A 19,108-nucleotide genomic window follows, 5' to 3' on the forward strand; every position below is an offset into this window, starting at 1 on the left:
ACTCCCATTTGGGAGCCACCATGATGCTCAGCATGATTTCCAAATGGCTTTGATAATGTTTTTTTGTGGAAGCTTTTAAAGAACCTAAGCTGCCTTGAGAAGTCCTCCAGAGGCACACTTCATTAAAACCCTTGAAACACTGGCTAGGAGCAACTGGTCAGGTCACTCGTGGAGGCCCAGTGGGATCAATAACTGGGCCTGTGCCACCTGATATTTGCAAATGATCTAGGAAAGAATGTGGAGAGGAGGTGGCAAACTTAGCTGATAATACTAAGTATACTCCATGTGGGAAAAACACGAGGTTGCTGCAAAGTGTTAAAGAAGGACCCCATGAAACTGAATTTTTTTGGTCATTAAAATGACTGGTTATGTTCCGTTTAGATAAATGTAACTTAAGGCATGCGGGGAAAAATATTCCAAATTAAGGTATACAGGAATGCGGACAGAACTGATTATTGACACTGAAAAGTTTTGGAGTTATAATAGATCTACTAAAATATGATCTTTGTGCTCAATAGTAGGGAAAGATAAAAATAAGGTAATAAGGAAAAAAAGGGGGACAGGAAGGAAGAGATGGAGGCTGAATGTTATGAGTTAGTAGCAAAGGAAAGAAAACAAACATCATTAGTATAAGAATATATTTGACACATTACTGATCTTAAAGGTTTTTTTCCAACCTAAATGATTCTATGGTTCTATGATTCTATGCGAATCCAAGGTTTGTGAGCAGTTTGGTATCCCTGTCTTGAAAAGGACACAATAAGCACAAAGATGTACTGAGAAAGAAACAAGGTGGATCAAAAGGAATGACTTCCGTATGAAGAATTACTAAATTGATTTGGGTTTTCCAGTCTGTAAAAAGATTTCTGATTCTCTCTATGAAAGAAGTTCATGAGATCAGGAACATCATGGAAGGGGCAAATAGCAGATGGATGGATGTTCGTTCTCTCTCTTGAAGTCAAAAGTTAGGACATCAAATGAGATTATCAAGATGTTGGTTCAAAAGGAACAAAAGGAGATACTTTTCTGCTAAATATTAAATACATCTGTGAAACTCTTTACAATGGGATGTATGGGATATTAAAGTTTACCTGGGTTCAAAATTTCAACTTTACAGAAGGAAAATCCTTCAATGGCTTTTGAATACCCTGATATCTGAATCACAGTTCCCCAGAGGTTGAGAGGATATACAAGTATATTTCCTGCAGAATAGCACTGTATCCATATTTTGTGTGCCTTCCTTACTGCCCTGAGTTTGAGACAGCATCCTGGTTAGATGGACCTTTGGTCTGACCTGGTATGGCTGTTTTTATGTGCCAAAGTCTCTGGCAGTCACACAGTACTTAGCAGTCTTGCAAGAAAGGCCTTGAGAAGTTTCAAAATAAGAGACCCAAAAATGCAAGATGGAATTCTGATTACTGGCTGAATAACTAGAGCTGTATTTTGTTCTTTGCAATGTTTGCTCCTGCATGTCAACCCTAGGGGGAAGTCGGTGTGCCAGTTCACCCGAGTCTTGCAACAACTGAGACAATCTGTTTATTAAACATATGCTTTGGCTGCTGTACAGAGGAAATGGCATGATCCAGACTGGTAATGCAGAGACTTGTATTTAGTTTCTGCCTACACCATTGACTTTATATATTCAGACAAGTCCTGTACCTTATAGTCCCTCTGTTTCCCTATGAAAAGAATACATAAAATCCTTTATTTCTCTTATTAAAGACAAGTTTGAGATACATGGTTATAAAGTGCTAAATAAAGGGCTAAAACTTGTGAGTGAATACAAAGTGTTTGATGCTGATTTGTTTAATGGGCATTACATTTAAGAGATTTGCTGCCTTTAATCTCTGTTCATAGGCCTCTCATTCAGACTGGGCAGGAAGTAAAACCTATATTCAGATTCATTCTAGAGGGAAAAAATCTTAATTAGTTGTTTCTACACTTATTAGTTATTCATTGGTTTGGGGTGTGTGTGTCAGTATTGGCAGGGTGAACCCCAGGGAAATCTGCAGTGATCTGATCTGACTAGAGGAAGCATTTTTGTTTTATCTTTTCTGTCCTGTTGCACAGTTTCTTTTTGCTTTTTTACTCTCACAACGTCACTGTTAATGGAATGAATTTTCTAGTTGTGTCTCAGATTCACAGTCATATGCGACCTTTGCTCTTCATGTGTCTGTCTTTCTGCTCCTTTGGCCATTTGCAGACATGTCTTATAAGTTAATATTTATAATGAAAGGCAACTGGTGGCACTTGTCTATAAGGTGGTTGTCCTCTCCTCATGCTGGGCAGTACCTGAATCCTGATGAGAAGACAGATACGCTCTTGTTCAAAACTAAAGGTATTCACTGGAATGATTATTGGTTCCATATTAGGCACTTGATCAGGATAGTTTACAATGCTTCCAGGACATTGCACACATTGGGTAAAAGACACCAAAACCCATCTTTTTCAGTGCACTAGCTAGGTATTCACACAGTTTTCTACAGTCAGGAGGAAGCTCTGATGTGCTCCTTTTATGTATCAGCATTTGAGTTCTTAGATACCATGTTTCTGAGAAATCTTTAGAGATGAAACACAAACTTTGGCAGCATGACCAAGAAGACCTACATGATTGCCTTCACTACTGGGATTCAACTGCTGAGATTGCATCGGTCCTCTGCCTCAAAGCTGCTATGGATCAGGAAGTGTGGGAGAGGACGCAGGAGGTTGTGCAAACCTCCTCTAAGTTTCACTAATAAACTTCTAAGTATGTTTGAAATGAAATAGCTGGGACTGTGACGTTCCTATGGAGAACCTTACTGCAGCAAAAGAAAGCAGCAGCTCCTATAAATGTATCTGCTTGGTGCTTCCCCTCTTGGGCACCAGAGTAGTCATAATGTGAATGGAAGTCTACATTGCAAATGTGAAGGCAAAAGATGTGCAATTGCTTCTTGACACTATTGTGTGTTTCCATGCTGATGGGTTCACAGGGCCACTGCAGGCGGCTACTAGGAAGAAGTGTGGATTGTGAAGAAAGGCTGGCAGTAAAATAATTAGTATTGGTATTATTATATTTGATTTTGTGTCAATTATTTAACCATTCTTACTTGAATGCACAAGTTTTATTTTTTTTTTCTGATACTCTTCCTCACTGCAAGGTGTGTGTGTGGAGTGAGTGAGTGGCTGTGTGGTACTTAGCTGCCGGCAGGGGTTAAACTGTGACACCCTGCAATTTGTTTCCACTTACAGTCCAAGCTGCTTTTGTGCCAGTTACAGCTACTTTTTGACTTGGAAAAAAGTGGTTATTTGAATAACATCTTTCTCTCAATTTTATGTAGTTTCCTCTACATGTAGATTCTGCGTGAAAGCCACCAGAAGTGTAGAGAGGTACCTAAACATGGCTTAGCAAAGTTATTCTATGCTATGCAAACAGTAACTCAGTGCAAAAAGCATTCACCCCAGCCTATGCTGCTATGCTGCCAGGGAGTATGCTCAGAGGGTGGTCTTGTCCCAGTCTCGTTAACTTTCCTTCTGATTGTCTGTGTACATTGCACTGCTTCACTCTCTGCCCAGTGACCAAAGGCCTCCATTTATGAAGTAGAGTAACAGATAAAAGAACACCCTCACAAAAAAACCCAATCAAAAACCAGCAAAACCTCCCCCCCCATCCAGAAAGGACCCATTCTAGTTGAAGATATGCCACTTTTTGAGCCAAGTACTGAAGGATGTAACAAACACTTGAAGTTAAATTTTCCATGGAGCAAAATACATTAAATAAAAATAGAAAAATGAACTCTAATTCAGTATTAATATTTCGGTTTATGTGAGTATTGTACCTTAGTTTCGCTTTCTGCCTTTCTCTGTGTGCAATCTCAGTTCTAGTTGAAGATTTTCTCTACCTTTTGGGATTTTTAAAAACTATAATCTGTATTAAGGCAGTTGATAAGACCTTGAAAGTGTTAATTTTGAATCCTCTCCTGCAGTTTAACCCTTTTGTTTAAGAGGCCCAAGAACAGTCTTCTTGTCAGACTTCCAGCTCAGTCCCAGTACTTGCTCACCTAATTCTATTTTTAGTGGAAGAAAATAGAAATATTTCTAGCTGTTAGGATATTCTATTACCTTAATCCCTGGAAGGGCCAAAATGAGATGGATGAAGACAAGCAAACCCCTAACAAAGTGAAGTAATGAGTTACCACTGTTGAAGCAGGGCAAGAGGTCAGGACTGAGGGAAGGATTGGAAAGAAAATGTGTGTGCATACATGTGTGTGCTACTTTGCTTTGAGAATAATTCAAAGAAAACGACCACAGATATGAAGGCATCCGATCCCTTAAAAGGTTTGCAGCTTTTTGATTTGAAAAAACTGGTATTCCTGTGGGATAGGGGGATGTATGCAGGCTTTTTTTCCTCACTAATCTCTTGGTATCCCTGAAATTGTTATAGGGACTCTTCCAAAAGTTCATGTGTCAGTGCTCTTCCCATATACTAATGAAGAATAAAATAGTTTTGGTGGGGGCATACTTTCAAGTCCTGTGGAGGGTGTGAAAACAAATCTAAAGGCTGGCTACAGGCAGTGGTGACACAAGAAGACTTGGAGAGGACGACTACCTGGATTCTAAGGCAGAAGTGTTTTATTGGAGAAGGGCTGCTCGGGGAAGTGACTGGCAAAAGGACATTGGAGAATGAATAGGAAGCATGGTAGAGACATGGTAAGGTATGAAAAGAGGTTCTGTAGGCCAGAAGAGAAATGAAGACACAAAAAGACAGATTGTAATGCAAATTAAAGACATTTCCATTAATTAATTCCTTTAAAAAGTGCTATTAACTAGAAATCAGTATTGTAAGTAGCTCCCACTAGGCTGTGATTTCATTGCACTAACTGAGCAGTTTTTGACCCAAGAACTTCCAGCTGGCAACTACCACTGGTCCTGGTCCCCATGAACTACTGGGATGGGCATACCTTAGCAAATGAGGAACATGAGAGCAATTAACTATCCACAGTGTTCCTTGGAGAGAATAGCCTGTGGGGCCTGGTGTGATGTCCTTGGGCATAATGCTGGGATTTTGAATGAGAGGGCTCAGATCTGGAAGAACAACAGCAAGACTTCTTTTCCAGACCCTATGTGAAGAAGTGGGAAGAGAGACTTTGGGAAGTGGTGCAGTGAGAACAGTGAGAGGGCTCTCATGACAAAAGAGAGTAAAATACAGCTTCAACAGCAGGTGCCAAAGCTGATGATAATTGTACTCCTGTTCCTGAGGGGAGGTGTGAGGCAGAGACCCTTTTGTGCATTTGGGTTTTTATAGACTAAATGGGCACCACAAGTCAGGGCATCTGATCGCTTTTCCTCCCACTGGTAAAGGAAGGAAATCCATTTTCTTTCTACTCCTCCCACTGAAGAACGGAGACAGGAAATACAGTGGCAGCCTTGCAGGAAAGGGCAAGGGGCAGTGCCAGGGATACCTCTGCACCAGTGCATTGCAATGTGGACACAAACTGCACAACTGTCACATAGAAGCTTTGTGGGTTACAGCTCTGGGAGGAAGCAGAAGCAAAAAGCCTTTTTCTCTGGCTCCTAGACTTAACCCTTCATCTGCTAAGCAGGATTTGCCATGCCAGATCAGACCTGTTATCTCCCTCATCCAGAATCTTATTCTGGCAACATTATTAGAAGCTGGATTTTTAGTGTATTCTAGGGGTCTTCAGTGGAAGCTTTATCATGAAAGCCCAATTGTTTAGGCTAAAGAGACAGTGTATGCTGTCTTCAGAGGTGCTGTTTGCTTTAACAGATTCTCTCTCTAATGCCATTCCCACTCCCACTTCCTTCTCTCAGGAATTGGAAGGGACTGAGAAATGTAATCCCATTTATTTTGCCCATGGGTACAGGACACATTCTGTGCCCACTGAGTTTGGCAGGGAGATCTCAAGGGGAAGCCTGTGAGAGTAACTCCCTTGGGGCCTGCCTGCATGTGAGCAGCTAAACTGACCTGTTCACTTCTCCCTCCCTGTTCCTGTCCTAAATGCTTCCAGCCCAACAACAGCTCTCAACATACTTCATCATCAAATACAACAAAGAGAGTCTCCCACTTTTGCAATGCATCTATCTGTGCTAGAGTAATTTGCGTAGTTTCCTATTTTGTGCATTTTTGTTTTCTGAACTGATCAGTATAAATTAGAATTTGCTAAGTGATCTTCAGCCTCTGTTATTTTCCTGATATGGTGGTTCATTCACCAACAGAGCATGTAAAATACTCCAGTTTGAAACCTGTCATATTTTGACCAGGTGTTAACAACAGCACAAGGTGTGCCAAGAGGGGTGAGATGGGCCTCAGGCTCTGTTGGTATATAAAATATGAACTTAAGAATCAACTCTTTCATGTTGTCCTAAATGACTGTTTCACCCTCGCACTCTCTTTTTTGCAGCAGTGAGTAGCACACACAAGGAAAACATATTCTTGTCTTTCACATCATAGATACAAGACAATGGGATAGAAAAGCCCAGCCCACGAGTCACAAGTGCATAAAAGTGGACTGTAGGCATCATGCCGTTCATCTTCAAGGGGAAAGAATAAAAGCTGTGCAGTGTAAGGAAAGGTTTTCTAGGAGACTGGCATTTGCAGTGTTGCAGTGGTCCCAAGGACAACCATCTTCCAGGTAGGGTTTGGAGTGATGCTCATCTATTATGTATAAAAAAAAATAAAAAATTGTTTAAGTTGTTACATAATTTCTTGTAGAAATTTGGTGGATGACTTTACTGCCCTGCTTTATTCTGTCCTCTGTCCAGGACAGGGCTTCAAAACTGGCACTGGACATTGTGATGAAGGCTACATCAGGAGACCTCTGTATCCTGCACAATGTGCCTCAGAGACTCCTTCCTTTGCTGCCACTATCCTAACACACCTCCTTAAGAAAGGAACCACAATCTGCCCTATATCTGCTTCTGTTCATTACAGACTTGGTGGTAAGGAAGCACACCTTCTCACAGTCACTGCTTAAATATTACTGGGAGTCTCACTACCTCTGCTGGAACTACGGGTGGGAGAGTAGCGTCATGAGAACAGCTCTATTTTCAAGAACTGTGCTGACTAATTTTGTGCAGCCAGTGAAGAGAATTACCAGGCTTTAGGCTGAATCCAGTGTGTGCTGGACAGGGTTTTTCATGTTTAATCACTGCTGTGTGACTCTGTGTGCAGTGCAGAAATAGTAAAAAATGTGTGTAGTTATGATGCATCTCATTGTCCACTCTTCATGCCTTGAATTAAGGTGCTCAGAGTAGCACTTCACATCTTCAAAGCACCATACCAGTTGTTATATGGAAATTCTTGTGATGAAGCCATATAGTGATCTTCCCATTTTTAAAAATAGAGAATTGAAATATAGAGAGGAGGAAGAGAGAAGTGAATTCAGAGGCCTGGGACTTTAGAAAGGTTTAAGTACCATTTAGGAGTTGCTGGCCTCTATGCTTGTGTTAAGCATGAAGAAATAGGCCTCTGTCTGGATATTATTTATGTAATCTTATATGCATATGTATATTCCAATTCTTCACAACTGTCAATCATCTTGGAGACAGCTTGTTAAGAGCCATACTGAGGTGTTCCTCATACAGATTCACCTGACTGCATAACTTCGTAAGACCCTCCCTGTGACCTTTGTCACAGGTGGCTGCTACCCTCTCATGTGCAACGTAGGAAGTACAGGAGTCTGAAAGTTGACATTATTGACATTCCTTCAGTTTCTTTTATGTAACAATGTAGAATAAACAATTAAAATTAAACAATTTTAAAAAAATCAATTAAAATAAATTTTTCTTAATGTTCTGAGAAATCACAATCTGATGTCACTAGATTGGAGAGATGAAGCCCTCCTCCTGTGAGGAGTGACTGAGGGAACTGGGCAAGTTCAGACTGTAGAAGAGACAGCCTTGTGGGAAGCCTTCCAATACTTACAGAGAGGTCATCAGGCAGATGAAGCCAGGCTCTTTGCAGCGCTGCACAGCAGGAGGATGAGAGACAAAGAGTATAAGTTGAAACAAGAGATTCAGAATGGCTGTAAGGAAAAACTTTTTCACCCTGAGAACAGTCAAGCAGTGAGAGATGCTGCCCAGAGAGACCATGCAACCTCTATGCTTTGAGGTTTTCGAGGCCGAACTGGACAAAGCTCTGAGAAACCTGGTCTGACCTCACAGCTGACCCTGGTTTGAGCAGGAGGTTGCACTGCAGACCTTTAGAAGTCTCTTCAAACTTGAATTATCTTGGATTATTATGCAACTTTTTGCCTCATGTGCTGCAAATCAGTGTATATATTGAATATCTAGAAGGCTATGTATGTTATGGAAAGGAAGCTGAATTGAGCAAATATGTCTTCAGGGATAGTAGGGTAAAATACTGCCCATTTCTGAAAAGTTTCTTGGTCTCATCAATTGTAGTAGAGACACATAAAAACTTGATGGAAAAGCTTGGTGACAGTCTTGTGCCCTGGCACTAGCAGTGTGAAAAGCTCTTTTCAGATTTCCATAACTTTAAAGATGATACACACAATTCCTGATAACATTAAAGGGATGTAGCTTATTCTCCTCTCCTCTCTCCTTCCTGCCAGTAGCATTGCCTTGGGGTGACTCTGTTTTACTGTTCATGAACTTGAGGAAAGTCCTCACAACTCCTTTCTCTGTATGGAGCACAACAGTGTTTACTTGCAACCTATGTTACCTCCGGTGACCATTATTTGTGGTACATGACATATACATTTTCAAGAAATGTAAACTGTAAAGTGTATTTTAGACTAGGGTAAATGAAGACTGTCTAGGCCAAAAGTGTTTGGTCTGGAGAGTTTTTAATATGCTCTGGAGAGAGATTTAATGGGAAAAAATAACGGAGTTTTTGCAAATCTTACATGTTGCGAACAAACTAATATTAGTTACTTCATACCCTTTGCTTAGACAAAAGAACACGAGTTGTATATTTAATTTTGTTAGATTTTTTTTCTCAGAACTGTAGACTCCACTTTTGCTGATTTCTTGGCACAATACTGTATCAATAGAGATACTCTGAGTGAGTGCTAGAAGGAGTAGGTTTTGTGTGGGATAGGATGCTGTATTTGCCATTTCTGATTATGTACTCTGAAGTGGCAAGATCAATATGAAACAGTTATCCTTGGAAAAACTGTACTGTACAGAGTACAGAGAAATAAAAAAGTCATAATCTAAGAAAAACATAATGCCAGAAATAAAGGGTACAGCTACAGAGTAATAACAGTCAAGCTGGATACACTGGAGGTAGCAAAGCAATGATAATGGTTTCTGCCCGGAGCTTCTAATTTAAAACTTTATAAACTCCTAACTTTATGAAATCCTTACCATGCTTCCCTTCACCCTTCTCTACCCCACTTGGTGTCAGTTTTTGAACATATTGCCTAGCTGTTCCCATTTTCTGTGAAAGCCAGTCTTTTAAACAGAAACAGAACCTTTGACTCTCTCACCTGATACCTGCTGAAGTTATATAGCATGAAACTCTCCACTTATCACTGAACACTTGAAGGTGTAAGAGGACACCTCTCCTTTGCTACAGTGAAGCTCCAAAAAGCTTAGCAACCTGCCTCTCTTCTTCCTTGAACTCAGAGAATACCACTAGGAAAGAAAAATTGAGGCTGAGATATAAGTATATAAAAGAAGAGCCTCCTTCTTCTTCTCTGTCTAGTCAAGTTGGGCAGGAAAATCCTCTTGACAATTCAGACTATGTGTTTCTCGAAAATGTTAATGAACTCTGCAAGCTGCCTGGAGAAACTAGAATGAGAAGCATGCCTAGCAGTTAGATTTCAGGCATCATGAGTCAGAACAACCAACTTGCATTTCTTGTATCCTTAGTGTCCTTGGACAGGTTATTTAACTACTCAGCAACTCAGTTTTGTTTCCTATATAAGGAGAACAATAAACCTCACATGCACTAAAGGAATGTTTAAGGGTTAGTTGAAGCATACTTGTAAAAAGCCTTAAAAGGGCCTATTGAGAGACAACCTGTAATTATTGTATGCATCATGATTACCTGAGATTGCTTCTCATGATTACCTGAGATTGCTTCTATGTATTTATGTGTACATGTATGCACACAATTGGTTTGAGTACACAGTCTGCTGAGGGCACCTGACCAGTAGTGGATTCAAAAAGGAGTTCTGAGATTTGGAAGGTGGAGGGTAAGTCTTCTGCTAAAGTTAAATTACTTGCTTCAATGGGAGTTGACATTTACTGAGGTATTAACTTTAGGAAAAGTAGGGGGTGATGAAGAAGGAAAAGAAGTACTCCTCCTTATATTTGGTGGTTACAGGTTCTTTCCTTTATCTACAGCATGCTTACAGGCAAGATCTTACAAGACTCCCTCACCTTGCCTTAAAAAGATCAAGGCCTCCTTCATTCAAAGGAATGAGAAGATACTTTATGCTCCACAACCCCTTTAAGCCTATGGCTTCTCTCCAAGGGAGGCAGTTCTGATGGTGTTTCTAGTGATGTGCCTACTTGTCCACAGGAAACTAAATCAAAACACCTCACCCTCCAGTTTACAAATGCTATGCTATGCGTACAGTACATGTAAGAGTAGGCCACTGTCATGGAGAGCTGTGTGGAAAAGGCAGAGACGAATTTTGGTAACTCTAGCTCTACAACAGATGTTTAATAGAGAAGTGTGGACTTTGTTTTAGTTCAGTGGTATTGCTGATCTTGGGTGGTCAGAAAAGAAATACAAAGAAATGAAAGGTGTGGTCGAAGATGGAGTCTTTCAGTAGGGCAGCTTCCTCCTTCTCTGGATTTCACATGTATTTTTAGCTTTCTTGCTTCTGACACCTTGAAGAGAAATGGAAGCCCTCAAGGAAATAGTGCTTTATTCTTTAATTTAAAATTTTAGATGTTCACATGTCTATAATCAGAGAATGTCTAAGACATATCTAAATGCAGGACTGGACCTTCTTATTGGAGAAAGAGTTACCTGAACTCAATTTAAGTTTTGCTCAAGAGCAGAATGCTGTGTGCTCATGAGGTGGGTAGAGGGAGCAGGGAGTTTCTGGAGCAATTGTTTGAAAACTATGGAAACTGGGCAGTGTTTTCACTGAGTGTTTTGGGGTGGAGTATGTCGATTCTTCAAAACCAATCCAGTTTACAGAATACAGTTGATTTTTTCCTAAATCAAAGAGTTGAAGTTGTTTTTCAGAGAAATTTTAGAACACATACGATCATTCTATTTTGATATTTTCTGATTTATTTATTTTTAAGTGGAAATTACTTAATAATTCACAAGACCTGAAAGGTTAAAATCAAAGTGAAGTACTGTAATTGACTTGAAGACTTTTTTTAATGTATTGCAAGTTTATGCACTTTGCTAAGATTTTAAATTCTTGTGCTTTTGTGGCAGAGGATAACAAATCTCCTCCACATCATGAGAGGTGAGAAAAGATTTAATAGATGTGAATCCAAGAAATTCTAATCATAGTTCTTTGAATGTCTGTGCCATGCTGAACAAATCAGAAGCCTGTATCATAATCAGGACTACTGCTGCTTACAGAATGACAGAATCACTTAGGTTGTAAAAGACCTCTAAGGTCATTGAGTTCAACCTTTGACTGATCACACCAATCACTTCCTTGTCTAACTAGACCATGGCACTAAGTGCCACGTCCAGTTGTTTCTCGAACACCTCCAGGGATGGTGACTCTGCCACCTCTCTAGGAAGTCTGTTGCCATGCTTAACAATCCTTTCCATGAAGAAATTCTTCTTCGTGTCCAACCTGAACCTCACCTGGCGCAGCTTGAGGCTATGTCTTCTTGTCCTGTTGCTAGTTGCCTGGGAGAAGAGGCTGACCCCCATCTGGCTACAACCTCCTTTCAGGTAGTTGTAGAGAGCAACGAGGTCTCCCTTGAGCCTCCTTTTCTCCAGGCTAAACAACCCCAGCTCCCTCAGCTCCTCATATGACTTACTCTCTAAATCCTTCACCAGCTCTGTTGCCCTTTTCTGGACATGCTCGAGCACCTCAATGTTGTAGTGAGGGGCTCAAAACTCAACACAGGACTCGAGGTGTGGCCTCACCAGTGCTGAGTACAGGGAGACAATCACTGCCCTGGTCCTGCTAGCCACACTATTTTTGATACAAACCAGGATGCCATTGGCCTTCTTGGCCACCTGGGCACACTGCTGGCTTGTGTTCAGATGCATTGTGTAGGATTGCAGTACTGCCTATCTGAAAATTGTGACACAGACAGATCCCTCCCTTCAGGAAGATTAAAAAAAAGATTTTTTTTTTTTTAAGGGTGCCTTTTTGAATGGCTGTCTTTACTTTTTGGGTTTTGAGCCTTTAGGTGACAAGTCCCAGCAAACACCAGATTTAGAAACACTTTTATACCTATGAATGCTACAGTCGTGTAAATCATGTGATTCTGGAATGGAACTTTGAGGAAGAACACCACATTTCAGAAAACATGAAATCAATCCATGGGAACTGGTAAGAGCTGCTTTACACTTCTTGTGATATTGGAAGTGAGTTGAGAACTATCGAAAACTTCTGAGAACCAACGTAGACACTTGATCATTCCTGTCAATGGACTGACTGACTACACAGTAGGCATGTAAAAATTAATTCTTCCTTATAAAGTTCCCTGAAGTTGCAAATAGAACGTGATTCATGCAGATTTTATTGACTGGCCCGTTTTTTTTGTGATAATAACCTATCTCAAACTGGAACAAAGTGAGGCTCTTTCATGTTTGCCAGAATATATTTAACTTTTTGTAACTTATTCACCTGATTTGGGAGCCAGCTTTTTTGTTTTTTTCAGGGAAGGTGCCTGCTTTTGTCCCATTTTATGATTGGTAAACAAAAATGCAAGGAAGATGAGTGGCTGATAGAAGGTCACACTGAACTATCTTAGGTGAGTTTTACATTGTAGACCAGTCTGGCTCATGGTCAGGCAAATGAGGACCAGCAGTATTTATCCTCTTTTTCCTCTCTCTTCTCATTCCTCACACACAAATCGGTCTCCTCCATAGTCAGAGTTCTTGCTTAGATTCAATATTTTGTACAAAAGGCACCAGAATGGGGGCACCAATTAATGGGATGTTTCCTGACATTGTGGCAGGCTGACTTCCAAACCCAAATGAGTGAATGAAGAAAAACTAGACTGAAGACTGTATGAGGGACAGAGAGTTGGTCATAGGGAGACCACAACCAGGCAGAGAACAACTGTCTTCTGCTAAACCTTTCATGAATCAACAAATCAGCTATGTCTTTATCACAGGGTCTGGGCTCATTGAAGCTTCTCAGTAGTTATGGAATTAAAGCCTTCTAGATATGCTTGGCAGAACAGAGGGGGGACCTGTGGACACTCTGAAGACAGCCCTTTCCCTTTTTTACAGTTGTACCTAAACACAAATGATTAATGTACTTTTCCTGCTGACAAGGTTCTCTTAAACACATATATACTTCCTTGTGTGCAACTTAGTTTTCAGAGTGGCTGTTAAAGATTAGGCTCACTGTGGAGGCTGAGATGGGAAACTGCTGTTGGTGTAGAGTGAATAATACCCCTGTGCCCTTTGGAAGGGCAATTTGGATCTCCTCCCTTGGTGCTTTTGCAGCATGCTGTTGGAATGGCACTTGCCTGGCTTCTGCTCTCCCAGCCTGATCCCTGCTCCTTCAGGTAGGCCACCATTTCAGCTAGTGTTTTCTGTTGGGCAGATCAAACAGTATCCTGTTTCATCTGCTATGCTTTATCTCCTGACATGAAAATCAATTCTCCCATTGCTGTCTGAGAAGAGACTATTCCCTTGTGAAATGCCTCATGTCTTTCTCCCTCAAACTCTTTCTTTAACTTGTTTATGGTTTGACCAGGTAGTTTGTTATATTGCTACATGTGGTTTGTACAGATGGGCCTCTGAAAGGGAAAGAACCCTCCCAAACCTGCAGCTTACATGTCTCTTTCTCTACCTCCTCTTCCTTCTCTCCTCCCTGCCCCCCACACTAGAAAAAAATATTCAGCTAATCAACAGTTGTATCTATTAAAATATTAGTCTGTGGGATACTACATGCAAGAGCAAATCCTACAGAAACTTCTTGCACCTGCAGGGGAAATGTTCCATATATGGCATGTAGGCTGGCAGAATCTTGATTCGGAATAAAATTTAAATGATTCTGGTCGTTTTGCCACATCCTGTTTCTCTCATTTATGCATGCACTATTTTGATAACCAGCAAATAGTTCTCAGTTTGCTGGAGCTAAAGATAGCCTTGAATCGTAGCACTAGTACCCTTCTCTGTTAGAAGTGCCTGGGCTCTCTCCCCTTGGGGCCAGCCTCGAAAACTGGGGCGAGACTTAAGCTTCCTTTCTGGTGTTTCTTTAGGTTTAGCACGATTTCATAACTGCTTTTGAAGTGTTTCAGAGTAACCTGAACATGAGGAGCTGTGGAGTTTCATTCTCTGGTTACTCAAATAACCAGTGTCATCTATCTCTTTGTTTCTTAACTTGTGATCCTTTGTTTTGTGTGAGATGCGAAGTAGATGGAGAAAAGCAGCTAGTATGCTTCAATTTCCTGACTCTGCCCGAGGGCCTTCCCTTGTTAACTCTATTTCTAGGATTAAGACTTTTTTGGCACATAAACTGTTATGTAGATCCCTTGGCTGAAACTTAGAGTTTACCTTGATCTGATAACATGTGTTAATAGTGTAAACGCTTGGTACAGAGCTTTGACTTGGAATAGTTTTCTGAATGAAGAAAACATAACATCTCTCCTATGAAGACAGACTGAGAGAGTAGGGCTTATTCACTGTAAAGAAGGGAAGGCTCCAGGGAGACCTTATAGCACTATAGCACCTAAACGGGGTTTACAAGAAGGCTGGAGAGGGACTTTTTACCAGGGCATGTAGTGATAGCACAAGAGGAAATGGCTTTAAACTGACAGAGGACAGGTTTAGATTAGATATGAGGAAAAAATTCTTTACTGTGAAGGTGGTGAGGCACAGAAACAGGTTACCCAGAGAAGTTTTAGATACTCCGTACCTGGAAGTGTTCAAGGCCAGGATGGATGGGGCTTGGAGCAACTTGGTCTAGTGGAAGGTGTCCATGCAAATGGCAGAGGGATTGGAACAAGATGATCTTTAAGGTCACTTCCAACCCAAACCATTCTATGATTCTATGAAACGAGGAAGAAGACTACAAATCCAGTTGAATAACTGGCAGAGATTACAGTTGGAAATTGGAGGTTTAACAGTGCTCCCCTGCTGGAAAATCCCAGGCTGGGTTTCATGCACTGTGCAGTTGGTTTCCACAGTCAGACACTTGCATGTGCTGTTGGATCCAGCCTTAGTGGATGTAGGCCTTCTCTTGAAGCTGAGATCTAGTTAAAATTATTATTTTGTTACTCTCAAATGTGAAGAATGACCAGGCTGGGATTTTGTGCAGGTCCATCAGGCTTTTTGGAAACAAAGTCCTTTCTGACATTTGATGCTTTCTGGGGCTTTCACATAATCTGTGATAAACTAATCAGCCTTTGATCTATGCAGGCTTTTGTGCCTTCCGAGACAAATGGAAAGGATGTATATTTTAACTAGGTACTAGTTAACTAGATTTTCGGAGGACTAAAGTGATAAGCAGGTCCTTCTACATGTTTATAACTTCATGTTTCTTTTCTTTGGTCTGTCAGGAGGTGCTAACCATCCTAATACACTACAGCCATTTAAATTGCACACAAAAATACTTGGCTGTCCAATGCCCGATAATGCAGAATGCCACAGCTCCCATGTGGCAGTTGGGAGCCCAGCACTGGGCACATCAACCATTACCACCAGTTATTTGCCATCTGTGGATAGCATTTAGAGTAAGGATGAAGTCAGTGAGACTGCTCAGGTAAGCAAGACTAGTATTTTGGGGCACCTTGCTCTCATCACTAATCCTGGAACTCCTCAGCTAAGCGAGACTAATAACATTTGGCTGTGTGTGCAGAGAGTTGTGTTCTTTCCATTAAACAAAACGTGACCTCTACAGGTTCTCCTTTTCTGGTGTAAACATGATGTCTACACCAAGTGGGGAACCTCTGTACTAGTGCTGCTGAGTCCAAATAAAGTAATGGTGACAGGACCCCTTCCTTGGAACTTACTCTGCCACATTCATAATGCAGCAATGCAAAAAAATGTACTCATTGGACCAGATCCTCACAACTGTTGTAAATCTTGGTCACCTTATGGACTTTGCTGGAAGTGTGCCAGGGTACACAAGGAAACAAATGGGATCATTCTCCTTCTTTATTCCCTATCACTACCATGTATATTTTATTTTACTTTTAACATTTATATGTGACTGATGCCTCCTGCCCATGGCAGGGGAGTTGGAACTAGATAGTCTTTAAGGTCCCTTCCAACCCAAACCGTTACATGATTCTACAAAATATTTGTTTGCCTATTTTTTTCCACAGTGCTGCTGCTGACATTCTGACATTTCTGCAGGGTAGAGATGTGGTTTGTTACCAACTTTCAGCAAGCATTGCCCATCCCTTCCCCTTTCCCCTCCTTCTCTGCTTTGGGGAGCAGATGGTGCTAATTCCCATAGTGGCTCTTGATACAGCTGAGGTCTCTTCTCTGATGCCTCCACTGTATCATGGAAACTCCCTGTGGTATATTTGGAGAAGAGAACACACGGTTGATTATTGTCTTTTGTTTATGACTTTTAAGATCCTATTAGGATTATATTTCTTTTTGCTGTGCTCTTCCACCTCCCCTTCCAACCTGTCTCAAAGATCTTTGGTTTGAAACTCCCTGCAGCTTGGGGAATATTACTTTTCATTACTGTTGTAAGGTATATTATTTTGCATTCCTACAGATATCTACCCACCACACATTTATCTTTGTAAACACCCTCCGATTTTGATTGTACTTACAATTTTTTGAAGCAGAAATGCTGACTCTTTACATAAAACAAAGGTAATTCTATTGCTTTCTGTTTCAATTTAGAGGCTGAAGGACTGCTAATTGCCATTTTAAATAGTCAATTCTTTAGTGCCCCTCTTCTCATCCTTTGGACCTCCTCCTCTCTTGTATTATACAAGTAGAACAGGACGATTGCTGAAACACATCTTCCTCTCCCCAGGGCTGTCAGTGTCTCATGCCCCCTCCTCGCAGACTCCCTGTGATGTTTTTTGGACTAGTTCTCTGACTCTAACACCACATCCCTGTCTTCAATGCACTGCATTGCTCTCTCCCAACCTGATTCTTTTCAATCATACTCTTTCCTCTTTGCAATTAAGTCAGTGGTTTTATATAGGTGAAATCAGGACTGGAATTTCACCTCCTGTATCCAAATGCTTTATTTCTTGTGCCAGCTTTTCTTCTAATTCAGCTTGCTGAGTTGCTCCAGCACTCTCCTGTCACAAATGTCTCCATGCGTTTTTGCGTATCATATAACAATGCCTCTCGGACCCTGTGCATTGTGCTGCTCAACTTTCCTCCAAACCACTCACAAAATCTACTCCGTTTAGACTAGCCTTCCTTTGCTGTTCTCCACCCTGGTCTTTTATGCCAGATATGAAGCCAAATCCTGATGCTACTGAAGTCATTTGAAATGTTGCCATTTGCAATGCTGAGATGAAAACTGAGTTCACTGTATACAGATTTAAATATTATGAATGGGGGGGAAGTGGGGAATGAAGTAACACACGAAAAAGAATCATTAAGTTTATTATGCCTGCTGAACAGATCCTGTGGGCTCTCGCTGTTGTGGCATGTGTCCTTCCGTGCTGCTGTTTTTTGTCACCCTTGCTATGCTATGCTTAATTTAGATTGTAAATTCTTCACACCAGACTCTTTCTGTTTCATTTCTCCTTAATGTGGCATGCCCACCCATGGCCTTTTGCAAGTGTAGTAATTCAAGGAGAAGATGTAGTCTTCTGAAAATTTTACCCAGTTTAAGCAAATTAAAAATAATAATAATAAATAAATAAATCACCTCCTCACGGTACCAAACAGGAAACCTCTGGGCAGTGGTCAGGATCTGAGTGGAAAGTCTAGCTTCACTCTGTAACAGTGTAATGTGCAATGACCGCAGTAAGGTACAGAACAGAAGCCTGTGGAGCAACATTTTGTTCATCACCTTTGTATCCATGCCAGGCTGAGGGATACACATCCTTAAAATTCTTTGTATGGGCAGATGTAATTTTCTTTTGAAACTGTACACACAGAACTAACCTCAGCATGGTCTTCAGCAAATATTCACCCTCATTCTATGTTATGAGAGAGGACAAACAGTGATCCTGTGCTTTTTCTGACAGTACTATGTACAGTCTCCTGTATCTCATCTCAGGTGAATCCTTAAAGGCCTGAGCCATCCCACTGACATAATGTTTTAGAGTTGCTGTGATTTTGTAGAGAGCCTTGGGTTTGGTCCAGTCAGTCCTAATGATGTACTGAGTGGTCGTTACGGCTGAAATGAAAGAGGCAAGAAGTGCTTTCTACAGCTGAAGCTCAGATTGGAGGTGGGGAGCAAAGCAGGCTGTTTCTGGGGAGCTGCATGACTCTGCTACTCATCCCCTTGTTCACTAATAAGTGCCCTGTGCCCTTCTTGAGATACAGAGTAATGTATTCCAGTTACATCAAACTCTGATACCGCTGATAGAAATGGCACGATGGATTAGAGTTTATTTTGCAGCTATCACAAGCTAATTTCATTCTTGCTGAAGTCACTGGCTAAACAAAGCCAACATTCCTCTCTGACACATGTGAGATTACTTCCCCCCCTCCTTTTTCTTTCTCTGCTTAAGGTTCACTTTAAAACACCAAAGTCCTGATTCTCCTCTTGCTCCTGGATTTCACCGGTTTAATTCCTACAATTTGCACAGTTCTCTTGGTTTAGAGATGTGATAAAAGAAAACCAGAGTTTCTTTCATGTCATGTGATGAGCCAGTGGTGGCATGGTGCACTGGGAGAGAGCTGCATCAGCTTGCAATGAAGGTCTGTCTATCTTGCTGCATCTGTTGCTTTGATATTTGAATGGGACTCTTTTGAGACAGTCTCTGTCATTCCTTAACTAGCCTGTCACTCCAGGGAGGAAAGAAAAACTCAACAAAAAAGCTTGGGATGGGAATCTAATGTGGCTTTCCTGAATGACAGGGCACAGCACAAAGC

The 19,108-nt window shown here is 41.1% G+C and overlaps 1 protein-coding gene across 9 annotated transcripts in view; it reads left to right on the plus strand.

Annotated features, from left to right (window-relative positions):
- The window catches only part of DPF3 (double PHD fingers 3), a 168,541-nt gene that overhangs the window by 17,805 nt on the left and 131,628 nt on the right, over nucleotides 1-19,108 (plus strand). Inside the window, exon 1 of one of the 9 annotated variants that reach the window (XM_064658238.1) lies at nucleotides 6,577-6,936. The exons of the other annotated variants lie outside the window; for them this stretch is intronic. The gene's annotated coding sequence lies outside the window, so the exon portion shown is untranslated. Of the gene's footprint in view, nucleotides 1-6,576; nucleotides 6,937-19,108 lie in introns of those variants that run through there. 9 annotated transcript variants of the gene reach the window in all.

This window comes from Pseudopipra pipra, chromosome 6 (genome assembly GCF_036250125.1).
Source record: "Pseudopipra pipra isolate bDixPip1 chromosome 6, bDixPip1.hap1, whole genome shotgun sequence".
Taxonomy (NCBI): Eukaryota; Metazoa; Chordata; class Aves; order Passeriformes; family Pipridae; genus Pseudopipra; species Pseudopipra pipra.